The sequence below is a fragment of the Heptranchias perlo genome, chromosome 3 (assembly GCF_035084215.1).
Source record: "Heptranchias perlo isolate sHepPer1 chromosome 3, sHepPer1.hap1, whole genome shotgun sequence".
Classification (NCBI taxonomy): domain Eukaryota; kingdom Metazoa; phylum Chordata; class Chondrichthyes; order Hexanchiformes; family Hexanchidae; genus Heptranchias; species Heptranchias perlo.
The window spans coordinates 54,121,151-54,140,753 of record NC_090327.1 but is presented as its reverse complement, the minus strand read 5'-3'; the positions used below and the strand labels follow the sequence as shown (position 1 = coordinate 54,140,753).

At 45.2% G+C, this 19,603-nt stretch overlaps 1 protein-coding gene across 3 annotated transcripts in view; it reads right to left on the bottom strand.

The window, feature by feature from the left end:
• The window catches only part of colec12 (collectin sub-family member 12), a 204,747-nt gene that overhangs the window by 54,829 nt on the left and 130,315 nt on the right, over positions 1 to 19,603 (bottom strand). The window contains exon 1 of one of the 3 annotated variants that reach the window (XM_067979740.1): positions 7,152 to 7,213. The exons of the other annotated variants lie outside the window; for them this stretch is intronic. The gene's annotated coding sequence lies outside the window, so the exon portion shown is untranslated. Of the gene's footprint in view, positions 1 to 7,151; positions 7,214 to 19,603 lie in introns of those variants that run through there. 3 annotated transcript variants of the gene reach the window in all.

Here is a 19,603-nt window from a genome sequence, read left to right as displayed (position 1 = left end):
CCTTACATTTGTCCACCCCAGTCCACCCCAGTCCATCACCGGCATCTCCACATCACATCTTCTCCAGTGATGATGGATGATTGACCACAAGGTTAACCATCTGTACTAAAAAAGCAAGTGGATCTTTTGGGTGTCCCAGGAAGTGGGTGTTTGATCAGTTTGGCATAGTGGTGCAGATCCAGCATAAATGTCTATTTAGCAATAGCCATTTGCACTTTACAGCATGGCTACAAGTCTTACATATGATACAAAGAATTCAACAGGTTGCATATGCAGCACCTTTTTGCCATTTAAATAGTTGGAGAAAGTACACAATACTGAGGTTCTGGCAGTAGATCGACATGCTGATTAAGGGTAGTTGCAGTATGTGGCAAGAATGGATGAGGATCTACTCTCAAAACAGGCTTTTTTAATGACATACTAAAGGAGGGAACTGTAAAGTGATGGTCAGTACAAATGGTTCAATGGGACATTCAAGCTGTATCAGTGGAGCTCTGGCAACACATTACCACTGCCTATTTGGGTTCCATGCCACCTTTGCAAAAGAATGGCACACTTTAAAAGCCAGCAGCTATAGGAAGGCTGGCCTGAAAGCTCAACCTGCCAGTGATGACTATTAATGTTGCAAACACAGGGCATTTTGCTGTGCACTCATTGTTCTTGCTTACAATCTTCATGCACACATTCAGTGGGAAAATGCAAACATGAATATGACCCAAGATTTCTCTCACCATTTTCATCAACATCAATATGACAGCCAGCATCATCTTTAACCGAGGCAGCCTTCCCTCTTGCCCATATTTCCACATGATTTACATTTCCATCTTACATACAGCACACATGCAGCACTTCTGATTGAACACAGATGTTGTTCAGAGTGCCAAAGGGCAGATAAAATCAATTTGGCAATCAGGTAAGCAAGTGCAGAAAGGTATGTTTTTGAAGATTAACTTTTTTTTTGGACAAGGCAGCAGGGTATCTATTACTGTCAAGCCTTGATCTGGCATTTAGTTCTGATTGGAACAACCCAGGACAGTAACACAGTGAATGATAACGTAAGGCTTCCACTCCTTCACTGCTTGCCAGTCTTGGTGTGGAGATGCCGGTGATAGACTGGGGTGGACAAATGTAAGGAATCTTACAACACCAGGTTATAGTCCAACAAATTTATTTTAAAATCACAAGCTTTCGGAGATTATCCCCTTCGTCAGATGAATGAGTGAAAAGGTTCTCAAATCGCATATCTTATACTAGGCTGTGACAGCATCACACCAATCAAAAGGTGTCGTTGTTATTCAAACAGGCCAGTCACGGAGAACAGCACGTCCCAGTACACTGGATATACATTGTGTCAATTACACAGACAGGCAGAAAGAAACCCAAAATGGCAGAGAGAGAGAATATTAAAAAACATAATTTTTTTCCCTTTTTGCTGGTGGGGTTACGTGTAGCGTGACATGAACCCAAGATCCCGGTTGAGGCCGTCCTCATGGGTGCGGAACTTGGCTATCAACTTCTGCTCGACGATTTTGCTTTGTCGTGTTTCTCGAAGGCCGCCTTGGAGAACGCTTACCCGAAGATCGGTGGCTGAATGTCCTTGACTGCTAAAGTGTTCCCCGACTGGGAGGGAACCCTCCTGTCTGGCGATTGTTGCGCGGTGTCCGTTCATCCGTTGTCGCAGTGTCTGCATGGTCTCGCCAATGTACCATGCTCCGGGGCATCCTTTCCTGCAACGTATGAGGTAGACAACGTTGGCCGAGTCACAGGAGTATGAACCATGTACCTGGTGGGTGGTGTCCTCTCGTGTGATGGTGGTATCCGTGTCGATGATCTGGCATGTCTTGCAGAGGTTGCCGTGGCAGGGTTGTGTGGTGTCGTGGACGCTGTTCTCCTGAAAACTGGGTAACTTGCTGCGAACGATGGTCCGTTTGAGGTTGGGTGGCTGTTTAAAGGCGAGTAGTGGAGGTGTGGGGATGGCCTTAGCGAGGTGTTCGTTGTCATCGATGACATGTTGAAGGCTGCGGAGAACATGGTGTAGTTTCTCCGCTCCAGGGAAGTGCTGGACGACGAAGGGTACTCTGTTGGTTGTGTCCCGTGTTTGTCTTCTGAGAAGTTCTATGCGATTCTTCGCTGTGGCCCGTCGGAACTGTCGATCGACAAGTCGAGCGTCATATCCCGTTCTTACGAGGGCGTCTTTCAGCGTCTGTAGGTGTCCATCGCGTTCCTCCTCGTCTGAACAGATCCTGTGTATTCGTAGGGCCTGTCCATAGGGGATGGCCTCTTTGACGTGGTTGGGGTGGAAGCTGGAAAAGTGGAGCATCGTGAGGTTGTCCGTGGGCTTGCGGTAGAGTGAGGTGCTGAGGTGCCCGTCTTTGATGGAGATTTGTGTGTCCAAGAAAGAAACCGATTCTGAGGAGTAGTCCATGGTGAGTTTGATGGTGGGATGGAACTTGTTGATGTTATCGTGTAGTCTCTTCAGTGATTCTTCGCCGTGGGTCCATAGGAAGAAAATGTCGTCGATGTATCTGGTGTATAGCGTTGGTTGGAGGTCCTGTGCAGTGAAGAAGTCGTGCTCGAACTTGTGCATGAAAATGTTGGCGTATTGGGGTGCGAATTTGGTCCCCATGGCTGTTCCGTGTGTTTGGGTAAAGAACTGGTTATCGAAGGTGAAGACATTGTGATCCAGGATGAAGCGGATGAGTTGTAGGATGGCGTCTGGAGATTGGCTGTTGTTGGTGTTGAGTACTGAGGCTGTTGCAGCGATGCCGTCATCGTGGGGGATACTGGTGTAGAGTGCCGAGACGTCCATCGTGGTGAGAAGTGTTCCTGGTTCAACTGGTCCGTGGGTGCTGAGTTTTTGTAGGAAGTCTGTAGTGTCGCGACAGAAGCTGGGGGTTCCCTGTACGATGGGTTTCAGGATGCCCTCGACGTATCCAGAGAGGTTCTCACACGGGACGCAACCAACAGAATACCCTTCGTCGTCCAGTACTTCCCTGGAGCAGAGAAACTACACCATGTTCTCCGCAGCCTTCAACATGTCATCGATGACAACGAACACCTCGCTAAGGCCATCCCCACGCCTCCACTACTCGCCTTTAAACAGCCACCCAACCTCAAACAGACCATCGTTCGCAGCAAGTTACCCAGTTTTCAGGAGAACAGCGTCCACGACACCACACAACCCTGCCACGGCAACCTCTGCAAGACATGCCAGATCATCGACACGGATACCACCATCACACGAGAGGACACCACCCACCAGGTACATGGTTCATACTCCTGTGACTCGGCCAACGTTGTCTACCTCATACGTTGCAGGAAAGGATGCCCCGGAGCATGGTACATTGGCGAGACCATGCAGACACTGCAACAACGGATGAACGGACACCACGCAACAATCGCCAGACAGGAGGGTTCCCTCCCAGTCGGGGAACACTTTAGCAGTCAAGGACATTCAGCCACCGATCTTCGGGTAAGCGTTCTCCAAGGCGGCCTTCGAGACACACGACAACGCAAAATCGTCGAGCAGAAGTTGATAGCCAAGTTCCGCACCCATGAGGACGGCCTCAACCGGGATCTTGGGTTCATGTCACGCTACACGTAACCCCACCAGCAAAAAGGGAAAAAAATTATGTTTTTTAATATTCTCTCTCTCTCTCTCTCTCTGCCATTTTGGGTTTCTTTCTGCCTGTCTGTGTAATTGACACAATGTATATCCAGTGTACTGGGACGTGCTGTTCTCCGTGACTGGCCTGTTTGAATAACAACGACACCTTTTGATTGGTGTGATGCTGTCACAGCCTAGTATAAGATATGCGATTTGAGAACCTTTTCACTCATTCATCTGACGAAGGGGATAATCTCCGAAAGCTTGTGATTTTAAAATAAATTTGTTGGACTATAACCTGATGTTGTAAGATTCCTTACATTTGCCAGTCTTGGCTTATTGGTAGCATTTTTGGCTCTGAGTCAGAAGGTCATGAGTTCATAGGCCCGTTACAGAGACTTGAGCATATAATTTAGGCTGACACTTCAGTGCAATAATGAGGGAGTACTGCACTGTTGGAGATGCTGTCTTTTGGATGAAACGTCCCCATCTGCCCTCTCATAGAATCATAGAATCGGTACAGCACAGATGGAGGCCAGTCAGCCCATCTGGCATGTCTTTGTAACAGCAATCTATTTAGTCCCATTCCCCCACTCTTTCCCCGTAGCCCTGCAAATTTTTTCCCTTCAAATATTTATCCAATTCCTTTTGAAAGCCACAATTGAATCTGCTGCCACCACCCTTTCAGGCAATGCATTCCAGATCATAACAACTTGCTGCGTCATCTTTGGTTCTTTTGCCAATCACCTCAAATCTGTGTCCTCTGGTTCTCGACCCTTACGCCAATGCGAACAGTTTCTCTTTATTTACTTTAACTAAACCCGTGATGATTTTGAACACTTCTATCAAATCTCTTCTCAACCTTCTCTGCTCTAAGGAGAACAACCCCAGCTTCTCCAGTCTATCCACTTAACTAAAGTCCTTCATTCCTGAAACCACTCTAGTAAATCTTTTCTACACTCTCGCTAAGGCCTTCACATCCTTCCTAAAGTGAGGTGCCCAGAATTGGACACAATACTCCAGTTGTGGCTGAACCAGTGTTTTATAAAGGTTCAACATAACTTCCTTGCTTTTGTACTCTATCCCTATATTTGTAAAGCCCAGGATCCCGTATGCTTTTTTAACTGCTATCTCAACCTGTCCTGCCACCTTCAAAGATTTGTGCATATATACCCCCAAGTCTCTCTGTTCTTGCATCCACTTTAGAATTGTACCATATAGTTTATATTGCCTCTCTTCGTTCTTCCTGCTAAAATGTATCACTTCGCACTTCTCTGCATTAAATTTCATCTGCCATGTGTCCGCCCATTCCACCAGCCTGTTTATGTCCTCCTGAAACCTATTGTGTGGCACTTTATCAAATGCCTTTTGAAAGTCCATATACACAACATCAACTACATTGCCCTCATCAATCCTCTCTGTTACCTCATCAAAAAACTCAATCAAGTTAGTTAAACACGATTTGCCGTTAACAAATCCGTGCTGGCTTTCCTTTATTAATCCACATTTGTCTAAATGACTATTAATTTTGTCCTGGATTATCGTTTCTAAAAGCTTCCCCACCATCGAGGTTAAACTGACTGGCCTGTAGTTGCCGGGTTTATCCTTACACCCTTTTTAGAACAAGGGTGTAACATTTGTAATTCTCCAGTCCTCTGGCACCACCCCCGTATCTAAGGATGATTGGAAGATTATGGCCAGTAACTCCGCAATTTCTACCCGTACTTCCCTCAGCAACCTAGGATGCATCCCATCCGGACCGGGTAACTTGTCGACTTTAAGAATAGCTTTTTAGTACCTCCTCTTTATCAATTTTTAACCCATCCAGTATCTCAACTACCTCCTCTTTTACAATGACTTTGGCAGCATCCTCTTCCTTGGTAAAGACAGATGCAAAGTATTCATTTAGTACCTCAGCCATGCCCTATGCCTCCATGATTAGATCTCCTTTTTGGTCGCTAATCGGCTCCACCCCTCCTCTTACTACCCGTTTACTATTTATATGCCTATAGAAGACTTTTGATTCCCTTTTATGTTAGCCGCCAGTCCAACCTCATACTCTCTCTTTGCCCCTCTTATTTCCTTTTTCACTTCTCCTCTGAACTTTCTGTATTCAGCCTGGTTCTCATTTGTATTATCAACCTGACATCTGGCATATGCCCCCTTTTTCTGCTTCATCTTACTCTTTATCTCTTTCGTCATCCAGAGGGCTCTTGCTTTGGTTGCCCTACCTTTCCCTCTCGTGGGAATGTATCGAGACTGTACCCGAATCATCTCCTCTTTAAAGGCGGCCCCATTGTTCGATTATAGTTTTGCCTGCCAATCTTTGATTCCAGTTTACCCGGGCCAGATCTGCTCCCAACCCGCTGAAATTGGCCCTCCTCCAATTAAGTATTTTTACTCTAGGTGGCTGCTTGTCCTTTTCCATAACTAATCTAAACCTTATGATGCTATGATCACTGTTCCCTAAATGTTCTCCCACTGACACTTGTTCCACTTGACCCATCTCATTCCCCAGAACCAGATCCAGCAATGCCTCGTCCCTCGTTGGGCTGGAAACGTACTGATCAAGAAAGTTCTCCTGAACACACTTTAGAAATTCCTCCCTCTCTCTGCCCTTTACACTATTACTATCCCAGTCTATATTAGGATAATTGAAGTTCCCCATTACCACCACTCTATAGTTCTTGCACCTCTCTGTAATTTCTCTGCAAATTTGCTCCTCTGTATCCTTCCGACTAGTTGGTGGCCTATAGAATACACCCAGTAGTGTAATGGCATCTTTATTATTTATTAACCAAATAGATGTTGTCCTTGACCCCTCCAGGACATCCTCTCTCTCCAGCACTGCAATATTGAACTTAATCAATACTTCCACCCCCCTCCTTATTTCCTTCCCTATCTTTCCTGAACACCTTGTATCCAGGAATATTTAGTACCCAATCCTGCCCTTTTTTGGGCCAGGTCTCCATTATCGCCACGACACCATATTCCCATGTGGCTATTTGCACCTGAAGCTCACTATCCTTATTTACTACACTTCGTGCGTTTACACACATGCACTCTAAACCCACCTTAGACCTTCTCGTATTCTCTCTTAGTCTGATCCCACATAATACTGTACTATTTTTTACTCTAGTGCTATCTGTCCCTCCCAATCCTTTGTGCACCTTGTTTCTCCTTTCCAATGCTACATTCTGGTGCCATCCCCCAGCCAAATTAGTTTAAATCCCCTCCCGTCACAGCACTAGTGAACCTCTCCGCAAGTACATTGATCCCAGCTCTATTGAAGTGCGACCCGTCCATCTTGAACACGTCCCTCCTGCCCCAGAACTGGTCCCAATGCCCCAAGAATCTGAAGACCTCCCTCTTGCACCATGTCTCTAGCCACGCATTAACCTCCAGAAGGCATTTGATAAGGTCCCACATAAGAGACTGTTAGCTAAGATAGAAGCCCATGGAATCGAGGGAAAAGTACGGACTTGGTTAGGAAGTTGGCTGAGCGAAAGGCGACAGAGAGTAGGGATAATAGGTAGGTACTCACATTGGCAGGATGTGATTAGTGGAGTCCCGCAGGGATCAGTCTTGGGGCCTCAATTATTCACAATATTTATTAACGACTTAGGTGAAGGCATTGAAGGTCTCATATCTAAGTTTGCCGATGACACAAAGATTGGTGGTATTGTAAGCAGTGTAGATGAAAACATAAAATTACAAAGCGATATTGATAGATTAGGTGAATGGGCAAATTGTGGCAAAAAGAATTTAATCTAGACAAATGTGAGGTCATCCACTTTGGATCAAAAAAGGGTAGATCAGGGTACTTTCTAAATGGTAAAAAGATAAAAACAGTGGATGTCCAAAGGAACTTAGGGGTTCAGGTACATGGATCATTGAAGTGTCATGAACAGGTGCAGAAAATAATCAATAAGGCTAATGGAATGCTGGCCTTTATATCTAGAGGACTTGAATACAAGGGGGCAGAAGTTATGCTGCAGCTATACAAAACCCTGGTTAGACCGCATCTGGAGTACTGTGAGCAGTTCTGGGCACCGCACCTTCGGAAGGACATACTGGCCTTGGAGGGAGTGCAGTGTAGGTTTACTAGAATGATACCCGGACTTCAAGGGTTAAGTTACGAGGCGAGATTACGCAAATTGGGGTTGTATTCTCTGGAGTTTCGAAGGTTAAGGGGTGATCTGATCGAAGTTTATAAGATAATAAGGGGAACGGATAGGGTGGATAGAGAGAAACTATTTCTGCTGGTTGGGGATTCTAGGAGTAGGGGGCACAGTCTAAAAATGAGAGCCAGACATTTCAGGAGCGAGATTAGAAAATATTTCTACACACAAAGGGTGGTAGAAGTTTGGAACTCTTTTCTGCAAATGGCAATTGATACTAACTCAATTGCTAAATTTAAATCTGAGATAGATAGCTTTTTGGCAATCAAAGGTATAAAGGGATATGGACCAAAGGCGGGTATATGGAGTTAGATCACAGATCAGCCATGATCTTATCAAATGGCGGAGCAGGCACGAGGGGCTGAATGGCCTACTCCTGTTCCTATGTTCCTAACCTGCCTTATCTGCCTATTTCTGTACTCACTGGCGTGTGGCACTGGGAGTAATCCAGTGATTACTACCTTTGAGGTCCTGCTTTTTAACTTCCTCCCTCGCTCCTGAAACTCTAGCCACAGGACCTCATTCCTTTCCTTTCCTATGTCATTGGTACCCACATAGACCATGACTTCTGGTTGTTCCCCTTCCCCCCGCAGAATGTTCTGCACCCTCTCTGTGATGTCCTTTACCCTGGCACCGGAGAGGCAACACACCATGCGGGACTCACGTCAACGGTCACAGAAATGCCCGTCTGTTCCCCTGACTATTGAATCCACTACGACTATTGCATTTCTACACTTCATTGCGCCCCCTGATGCAGACCTTTGCCCCATGGTACCATGCTCAGGATGGCACTCCTTCGAGGTGTCGTCGCTTTCACTGGTATTTCAGTTTGAGAGTGCCACATACCCAGAAGATTACTGCACTTATTGCCTCTTCCTACCCTTTCAGATGGCCACCCACTTGCTATCCTGAACTCTCTGTGGCTGCGGGGTGACCACCTCCTGGAACGATCCAGGAAACCTTCAGCCTCCCTTATGCTCTGCAGTGACTCCAGCCATCCCTCAAGCTCAGAAACCCTCAGCTTGTGTTCGAGCAACTGGAGGCATTTCTTGCACATGTGGCCCTCCAGGACACCTGAAGCGTCCTGAAGTTCCCACATGGATAACAATCAGTGAAACCCCCTAAGTGAGAATCGTACCCCTAGACCAATGAGCTACTGAGAACAGAACTCTCAGGTAGATGTAAAACATCCCATGAGACTATCCGAAGAAGAGCAGGGGAGTTCTCTTGGTTAATATTTGCCCCTCATCCACCATCACTAAAATTGATTGTCTGGTCACTCATCTCATTGCTGTTTGTGGGACCTTGCTGTGCATCAATTGTCTGCCGTGATTCCCTAAATTACAACAGTGACTACACTTCAAAAGTACTTCATCGGCTGTGAAGGACTTTGGGATTGCCTGAGATCATGAATTGACAAATCAAGTTCTTTCTTTCTTGCAAATTCCAGTTTCTTCACTTAATGACAGCAAAATGATAGCAAAACATTTAGGCCTAGAAATTGGTTGATGTCACCCACCATATAGGTAAAGGCAGAAAAAGTGGCATCCAGGGCCCACGCCTGAAACAGGCTTTAGGCCCTTGCGTATGCAAATAAGCGGTCTAATGCCTGTTTCAGGAGCCCTTTGAAAAATTGGTCTGCCCTGACCGCAGCCACCATTTATCCCTCCCTTTCACTCTAAAATAATGCTGTAAGATTTGCAATTTTCCAAACCAAAGGCACAATTTCTGAATCTAAAGAGCTTTAGGAAATTATGACTAATGCATCTGCAATTTCTTCACCTATTTCTTTTAATATCCTGGGGTGGAAACCATTAGGTCCTGGATATTAGTCTACCTTAAGTCCCACAAGAATCGTAGAAAGGTTAAGGCACGCAAGGTGGCCATTTGGCTCATCGAGTCCGTGCCGGCTCTATGCAAGAGCAATCCAGCTAGTCCCACTTCCCTGCCCCATCCCCGTAGCCCTGTAAATATTTTTCTTTCAAGTACTTATCCAGTTCCCTTTTGAAAGCCATGATTGAATCTGCCTCCACCACTGCCCCCCACCCCCACCACCGGCAGTGCATTCCAGATCCTAACCACTCGCTGTGTAAAAAAGTTTTTCCTCATGTCACCTTTGGTTCTTTTGCCAATCACCTTAAATCTATGTCTTCTGGTGCTTGACCCTTCCACCAATGGGAACAGTTTCTCTTTATTTACTCTGTGTAGACCCTTCGTGATTTTGAATACCTCTATCAAATCTCCTCTCAGCCTACTCTGTTTCAAGGAGAAGAACCCCAGCTTCTCCAGTCTATTCATGTAACTAAAATTCCTCAGCCCTGGAATCATTCTAGTAAATCTTTTCTGCACCCTCTCTAAGGCCTTCACGTATTTCCTAAAGTGCGGTGCTCAGAACTGGACACAATACTCCAGTTGTGGCCGAACCAGTGTTTTATAAAGATTCACCACGACTTCCTTGTTTTTGTACTCTATGCCTCTATTTATAAAACCCAGGATCCCGTATGCTTTTTTAACTTCTTTCTCAACCTGCCCTGCCATCTTCAACGATTTGTGTACATATACCCCCAGATCTCTCTGTTCCTGTACTCCTTTTAGAATTGTGCCCTTTAGATTATATTGCCTCTCCTCATTCCCCTAACAAAATGTATCACCTTGCATTTTTCTGCGTTAAATTTCATCTGCCACGTGTCTGCCCATGCCACCAGCCTGTCTATATCCTCTTGAAGTCTATCACTATCCTTCTCACTGTTCACTACACTTCCAAGTTTTGTGTTATCTGCAAATTTGGAAATTGTGCCCTGTACAGTCAGGTCCACGTCATTAATATCAAGAAAAACAGTGATCCTAGTACCGACCCCTGGGGAGCACCATTGTACACCTCCTTCCTGTCCAAAAAACAACCGTTCACTGCGACTCTGTTTCCTGTTACTTAGCCAATTCTGTATCCTTGCTGCTACTGCCCATTTTATTCCATGGGCTTCAATCTTGATGACAAGCCTATTATGCGGCACTTTATCAAACGCCTTTTGAAAGTCCAGAAACACTGCATCAACCACATTGCCCTCATCAACCCTCTCTGTTACCTCATCAAAAAACTCTATCAAGTTAGCTGAACACGATTTGCCTTTAACAAATCCATGCTGGCTTTCCCTAATCAATCCACACTTGTCCAAGTGACTGCTAATTCTGTCCCATATTATCGTTTCTAAAAGTTTCCCCACCACCGAGGTTAAACTGATAGGCCTGTAGTTGCTGGGTTTATCCTTACACCCTTTTTTGAACAAGGATGTAACGTTCGCAATTCTCCAGTCCTCTGGCACCACCCCTGTATTTAAGGATGTTTGGAAGATCATGGCCAGTACCTCCGCAATTTCTAACCTTACTTCCCTCAGCAATCTAGAATATATCCCATCCAGACCGAGTGACTTAATTACTTCATGTACAGCTAGTCTTTCCAGTACCTCCTCTTTATCAATTTTTAGCCCATTGTATCTCAACTACATCTTCCTTTACTGAGACTCTGGCAGCATCTTCTTCCTTGGTAAAGACAGATGCAAAGTATTCATTTAGTACCTCGGCCATGCCCTTGCCTCCATGAGCAGATCTCCTTTTTGGTCCCTAATTGGCCCCACCCCTCCTCTTACTACCTGTTTACTGTTTACATGCCTACAGAAGACTTTTGGATTCCTTTTTATGTTGGCCGCCTGCCTATTCTCATACTCTCTTTTTGCCCCTCTTATTTACTTTTTCACTTCCCCTCTGAACTTTCTGTATTCAGCCTGGTCCTCATTTGTGTTATCAACCTGAAATCTGTCGTACGCCCCTTTTTTCTGCTTCATCTTACTCTCTATCTCTTTTGTCATCCACTACTATTTTCTCCATTACTATATACTTATATTAAATCCACTAAGTTCCTCCACTTGACTTATTTTTAGGTTCCCTTTTACCACTGGTATTTTGTCCTCTTCCTCCACTGTGAAAACAGATAGAAAGTACTCTTTTAACAAGTCTGCCATTTTCTTATAATCCGTCATAATCTCGCCTGCATCTGTCTTTAACGGACACACATTCCCCTTTTCCTCTTAATATATTTATTAAAAACTTTTGCTGTTAGCTTTGATATCCCTTGCAAGTTTTATCACATTCCCTTTTTGTACCTCATTACTTTCTTTATATCCCTTTGTTTCTTTTTAAAGCTATCCCAGTCTGCTGGATTTCCACTTTTTCTTGCATTTGTGTAGGCCTTTCCTTTTAGCTTGATACTGTGTCTTACCTTATTTATTGACCATGCTTGCTTATCTACACAAATGGAGCCTTTGCCTTTTAAGGGACTGTGCTGATTTTGTAGCATTTTTTTTATTCGTTCATGGGATGTGGGCATTGCTGGCAAGGCCAGCATTTATTGCCCATCCCTAATTGACCTTGAGAAGGTGGTGGTGAGCCGCCTTCTTGAACCGCTGCAGTCCGTGTGGTGAAGGTTCTCCCATAGTGCTGTTAGGTAGGGAGTTCCAGGATTTTGACCCAGCGACGATGAAGGAATGGTGATATATTTCCAAGTCGGGATGGTGTGTGACTTGGAGGGGAACGTGCACGTGGTGTTGTTCCCATGTGCCTGCTGCCCTTGTCCTTCAAGGTGGTAGAGGTTGCGGGTTTGGGAGGTGCTGTCGAAGAAGCCTTGGCGAGTTGTTGCAGTGCATCTTGTAGATGGTAGACACTGGAGCCAAGGTGCGCGGGTGGTGAAGGGAGTGAATGTTTAGGGTGGTGGATGGGGTGCCAATCAAGCGGGCTGCTTTGTCCTGGATGGTGTCGAGCTTCTTGAGTGTTGTTGGAGCAGCACTCATCCAGGCAAGTGGAGAGTATTCCATCACACTCCTGACTTGTGCCTTGTAGATGGTGGAAAGGCTTTGGGGAGTAAGGAGATGAGTCACTCGCCGCAGAATACCCAGTCTCTGACCTGCTCTTGTAGCCACAGTATTTATGTGGCTGGTCCTGTTAAGTTTCTGGTCAATGATGACTCCCAGGATGTTGATGGGGGATTCGGCGATGGTAATGCCGTTGAATGTCAAGGGGAGATGGTTAGACACTCTCTTGTTGGAGATGGTCATTGCCTGGCACTTGTCTGGCACGAATGTTACTTGCCACTTATCAGCCCAAGCCTGGATGTTGTTCAGGTCTTGCTGCATGCGGACACGGAATGCTTCATTGTCTGAGGGGTTGAGAATGGAACTGAACACTGTGCAATCATCAGCAAACATCCCCATTTCTGACCTTATGATGGAGGGAAGGTCATTGATGAAGAAGCTGAAGATGGTTGGGCCTAGGACACCGCCCTGAGGAACTCCTGCAACAATGTCCTGGGGCTGAGATGATTGGCCTCCAACAACCACTTCCACCTTCCTTCGTGCTAGGTATGACTCCAGCCACTGGAGAGTTTTCCCCCTGACTTCAATTTTACTAGGGCACCTTGGTGCCACGCTCGGTCAAAACTAGTATCAGTAATGGTGGCCGGATTGTTGTAAAAACCCGTCTGGTTCATTAATGTCCTTTAGGGAAGGAAACCTGCCGTCCTTACCCGGTCTGGCCTATATGTGACTGCAGACCCACAGCAATGTGGTTGATTCTTAATCGCCCTCTGAAATGGCCTAGCAAGTCACTCAGTTGTAAGATCTTGCTACAGAAAGTCACAGTAAAAATAAAACCGGATGGACCACCCAGCATCGGACCACTAGGCACCGGACACAACAAAGGCAAACTAAGTCCAGTCGACCATGCAAAGCCCTCCTCACTAACATCTGGTGTCTTGTGCCAAATTTGGGAGAGCTGTCCCACGGGCTAGTCAAGCAACGGTCTGACATAGCCATACTCACAGAATCATACCTTTCAGCCAACATCTCAGACTCTTCCATCACCATCCCTCGGTATGTCCTGTCCCACTGGCAGGACAGACCCACCAGAGGTGGCGGTACAGTGGTATACAGTCAGGAGGGCTTGGCCCTAGGAGTCCTCAACATTGACTCTGGACCCCATCAAATTTCATTGTATCAGGTCAAACATGGGCAAGGAAACCTTCTGCTGATTACCACCTTCCGCCCTCCCTCAGCTGATGAATCAGTCCTCTTCCATGTTGAGCACTACTTGGAGGAAGCACTGAGGGTAGCAAGGGCACAGAATGTACTCTGGGTGGGGGACTTCAATGTCCATCACGAAGAGTGGCTTGGTAGCACCATTACTGACCGAGCTGGCCGAGTCCTGAAGGACATAGCTGCCAGATTGGGCCTGCGGCAGTTGGTGAGCAAAACAACAGGAGGGAAAAACCTACATGACCTCGTCCTCACAAATCTACATGTCGCAGATGCATCTGTCCATGACAGTATTGGTAGGAGTGACCACCGCACATTCCTTGTGGAGACTGAGTACACCGTCCAACGTGTTGCGCAGCACTACCACCGTGCTAAATGGGATAGATTCAGAACAGATCTAGCAGCTCAAAACTGGGCATCCATGAGGTGCTGTGGGCCATCAGCAGCAGCAGAATTGTATTCCAGCACAATCTGTAACCTCATGGCCCTGTAACCTTCCTCACTCTACCATTACCAACAAGCCAGGGGATCAACCCTGGGGTTCAATGAGGAGTGTAGAAGAGCATGCCAGAAGCAGCACCAGACTTACCTAAAAATGAGGTGCCAACCTGGTGAAGCTACAACACAGGACTACATGCTTGCTAAACAGCGGAAGCAACATGCTACAGGCAGAGCTAAGCAATTCCACAACTAACGGATCAGATCAAAGCTCTGCAGTCCTGCCAAATCCAGTCGTGAATGGTGGTGGACAATTAAACAACTAACTGGAGGAGGAGGCTCCGTGAACATCCTCATCCTCAAAGATGGCAGAGTCCAGCACGTGAGAACAAAAGACAAGGCTGAAGCGTTTGCAACCATCTTCAGCCAGAAATGCTCCATCTCGGCCTCCTCTCGATATCCCCACCATCACAGAAGCCAGTCTTCAGCCAATTCGATTCACTCCATGTGATATCAAGAAACGGCTGAGTGCATTGGATACAGCAAAGGCTATGGGCCCTGACAACATCCCAGCTGTAGTGCTGAAGACTTGTGCTTCAGAACTAGCCGCGTCTCTAACCAAGCTGTTCCAGTACAGCTACAACACTGGCATCGACCTGACAATGTGGAAAATTTCCCAGGTATGTCCTGTCCACAAAAAGCAGGACAAATCCAATCTGGCCAATTACCGCCCCATCAGTCTACTCTCAATCATCAGCAAAGTGATGGAAGGTGTCGTCGACAGTGAAGTGACACCTACTCACCAATAACCTGCTCACCGATGCTCAGTTTGGGTTCCGCCAGGACCACTTGGCTCCAGACCTCATTACAGCCTTGGTCCAAACATGGACAAAAGAGCTGAATTCCAGAGGTGAGATGAGAGTGACTGCCCTTGACATCAAGGCAGCATTTGACCGAGTGTGGCACCAAGGAGCCCTAGTAAAATTGAAGTCAATTGGAATCGTACCAAATACTTCTTTGAATACTTTTTACTGTTGGTCTGTAGGTTTACCCATTAACAGTCCAGCCCAGTTTGCTATGATCAATTAATTTCTCATCCCTTCAAAGTTTGCTTTAATTAAATTTAAAATCTTGGTTTGTGACTTTCCCTTCTCCCTCTCAAACTTAATATCAACTTCAATCATATTATGGTTACTATTTGCAAGATGCTCCCCTACCGTCAGATTGTTAACTAATTAACATAAGAACATAAGAACATAAGAAATAGGAGCAGGAGTAGGCCAATCGGCCCCTCGAGCCTGCTCCGCCATTCAATAAGATCATGGCTGATCTGATCCTAACCTCAAATCTAAATTCATGTCCAATTTCCTGCCCGCTCCCCCTAAATCCCTTTACTTCTAGGAAACTGTCTATTTCTGTTTTAAATTTATTTAATGATGTAGCTAATTCTGGTTTGTTACTCATCACTTAATCTAGTATGGCCTGTTGCCTTTTCGATTCTTTATCATTTTGTTCCACAAAAATGGAAATATAAAAATAGGACAGAATGTATGGCTTTAAAATAGGGACTGGATTAAATCTGCACACCCTTTAACCTCGTTGTGCCTGCAAGCCATACACATTTGACTCCCTGTGTGCAATGCCATGGGAGGTAGACTAGTTTCTATATATATTCTATGTTCAGATTGAATACAGGCCTGTATTTTGCAAATGTCTATGGATAATAGCCTCATTCTGGGGTATATTTTAATGACATTGCTACTCTATGCACTTCAAAAAACATATTGCATTGTAAGATAACCACCATATTGGTGTAAACATCAGTTGAGGATAAAATTTGATAAAGAAACCATATGGTTAAGCTTCACTTGTCTACCTGCATTCATTGAAACTTGCAGTATTCTATACCTGTAAAGAAGCATCTTTGCTATTTGAAATTGGTTACCATAGGAACTTTCGATTTGGTTTGGCTTCAGATTAAACTTAAAGAACCAAAGTCGACATCTGGTGAAACCTTAAAATATCTTTGGTTTGCCCACCCCTGAAGTGTATTTTTAATTGCTTTTTTAAGAACATTAGAACTAGGTGTCATCAGACCAATCACATCAAATACGTTTTAATGTGATTTTAGTCAGGTTTCATGATTTGGGACTTTCAAATAATGAAAATGGGAAGTAACAAGAAGTGACGTGGGCTGGCAATCACTGTCAATGTAAATTCAGAGTAGAGCCTAGTTTGATTGTTTCTGATGGTATTAGGAATTCAGCACCCAATAAAGATGGCAATTAGTTAGGGAAATAAAAGGAATAGAGCACTTCTGTATAAAGAATGTACACCTGCCATGTATCCCACATTGTTAAGTTTTAAAATTAGACCGATATATATCCCACTATGAAGGATTTCTCTGTAGAGCCCAGGAATTGCATTTTATCCCAGAACTTTCTTTTTGTCATTTTTTCCACTTTTCTCTGAAAGCTGCTGACTCAAGGTGGGTAGAGATCCATAGGCACTGCTCTAGCTCTCTCAAGTAGCTTTTTGTCATATGTGAGCCTAAATAGTGAGTAATAAAAACAGAAAATGCTGGAAATTCCTGGGATGAGAAGGTTGTCCTATGAAGAGAGGTTGAGTAGAATCGGCCTATACTCTATGGAGTTTAGGAGAATGAGAGGTGATCTCATTGAAATGTATAAGATAATAAGGTGGCTTGACACGGTAGATGCTGAGAGATTGTTTCCCTTGGCTAGAGAGTCTAGAACTAGTGGGCATAGTCACAAGATAAGGGGTCGGCCATTCAAGACTGAGATGATGAGGAATTTCTTCACGCAGAGGGTTGTGAATCTTTGGAAATCTCTACCCCTGAGGGCTGTGGATGCTGAGTCATTGAATATATTCAAGGCTGAGATGGATAGATTTTTGGACTCTAGGGGAATCAAGGGATATGGGGATCGGGCGGGAAAGTGGAGTTGAGGTCGAAGATCAGCCATGATCTGATTGAATGGCGGAGCAGGCTCAAGGGGCCATATGGCCTACTCCTGCTCCTATTTCTTATGTTATTATGTTCTTAAATACTCAGCAAGTCAGGCAGCATCTGTAGAGAAAGGAACAGAGTTAACGTTTCAGGTTGATGACCTTTCGTCAGAACAGTCAGGCAGCATCTGTGGAGAAAGAAACAGAGTTAACGTTTCAGGTGAATGACCCTTCGTCAGAACTGTTCTGACGAAAGGTCATCGACCTGAAATGTTAACTCTGTTCCTTTCTCTACAGATGCTGCCTGACTTGCTGAGTATTTCTAGCATTTTCTGTTTTTATTTCAGATTTCCAGGATCAGTATTCCACATCTGTGAGGAATCATGGCTGAGCCTACCCCATCTTCATCTAACGTCCGTATGCTTATCTTCCATCAGAAGTTGCTGAATAGAAATCAGGAGCAGAAGACAGCTAAATTTTCCCCTCCATTGGTTACGGGCACTGATACTATGATACCCCAACCCCACTCTGGCTGAGATTAGACTTGGAATCTTCCTGGTCCGCATGGCTAGTGCCTAAGTTTGTGGGTGTACTTACACACTAAGGCATGACGGTAGCTGCTTATCCCAGCAATTTCAGTGCAAGTGTAGTCCAAAACCATAATTTGGGGGACTTCATTGGAGTGTAATCTGTACACAAATTATAAAATCTTGCCAGGTATTATTTGTTAATACTTTGTGAACTGAATTGCAACTGTACTGTAAAATTCTGCAGTATATCTTCACTCAAGTAAACACAGGTTCAAACTATAGTAATTCTACTAGATCTGCAGACAAGTTCCCTAGCTTTAGTCATCATTAATATCTTAATAAGCTTATTCTACTGAATCTGTATTTAAAAGTGATAAATACTCAAACTGCTTATCTTAGTACCTCAGATTTCCTCTCGTTGGTCTAACACTTGCTTTATTTCCTTCCGCAACACTTTGTGAATTTGCAACTTCTTCAGTCTCCAATTGATCTGATTACAATAAAAATAGCTTCTCAGAGATTGGGTGGCAGAGTGACTTAGAACACTGTGCTTTCACCTCTAGGACCTGGGGTTCAAAAGCCTGGTCAGATAAAAGATGACTCCTCGGACTATGGAATCATTTGTAAGAAGATGCTTCAAGAGCGTTTTGACCTTGGAGTTTGGGGGTTATTGGAATGTATTAACAGTTTTATATGATCACCACCAGTCAAGTCATAAAATTAATCTAGGCAGTTTCTGACCGTAGCGTGATAGGCATGAGTTTACAGCGCAAAGTCTCATTCAGACTAGAAGAATGGACACGGGTGTAAGATACATACGAACATACAAATTAAGAGCAGGAGTAGGCCATTCGGCCCCTCAAGCCTGCTCTGCCATTCGATAAGATCATGGCTGATCTGATTGTGACCTCAACCCTACTTTCCCTTCTACCTATTATAACCTTTGACTCTCTTGTTAATCAGGAATCTATTTAACTCAGCCTTAAAATATTCAATGACCCTGCCTCCACCGCTCTCTGGGGAAGGGAGTTCCACAGACTCACAACCCTCTGAGAGGAAAAATTTCTCCTCATCTCCCTCTTAAATGGGAGACCCCTTATTTTTAAACTGTGTCCCCAAGTTCTAGTCTCTCCCACAAGGGGAAACATCCTCTCAGCATCTACCCCTTCAAGTCCCCTCATTATACTCCATCTGCCAAATTTTTGCCCACTCACTTAACCTATCTATATCCCTTTGCAGACTCCTTGGGGGAAAAATTTGATATGGGTCCGTTCTGGGCGATACCACCCCGCGCCCGTGAACTTCGTGCTGCCTGCTACTTACCATGAAATCTCCGTTCAGCAAGCGCAGCCCTCGCTGCTGAGAGGCTGCACAGAGAATGAGGAAGTTGGAAATGGGACGTGCAAAGCGCACGTCATCAGCAGCCTGCTTTACTTAAAGGTGCAGGCACATTTCCAATGGCGGGTACACAGCTAACTAGGAGAAGGGAAAATGGCATCGCGAGTAGCTGCACCGGCAAGAGAGAGGCTCCGTGATTCTCGGACCATGCTCTTGAGGCCCTGGTGGAAGGCGTGGACCAAAGGAGGGCAGGCATGTACCCGCAGGGTGGCCGGAGACTGTCTAGACTACAGCCGTGCAGGCATTGGCAGGCTGTGGCGCAGGAGGTGAACGCTAGGTGCAGTGGGTGCAGTGCTGGAAGAAGTTTAATAATTTGACACGCGTGGTTAAGGTGAGTGAATACAAGTATCAAGTGGCACATCCTACCAACTGCATCTGTGCTTCATGCACGAAACCTCCCGT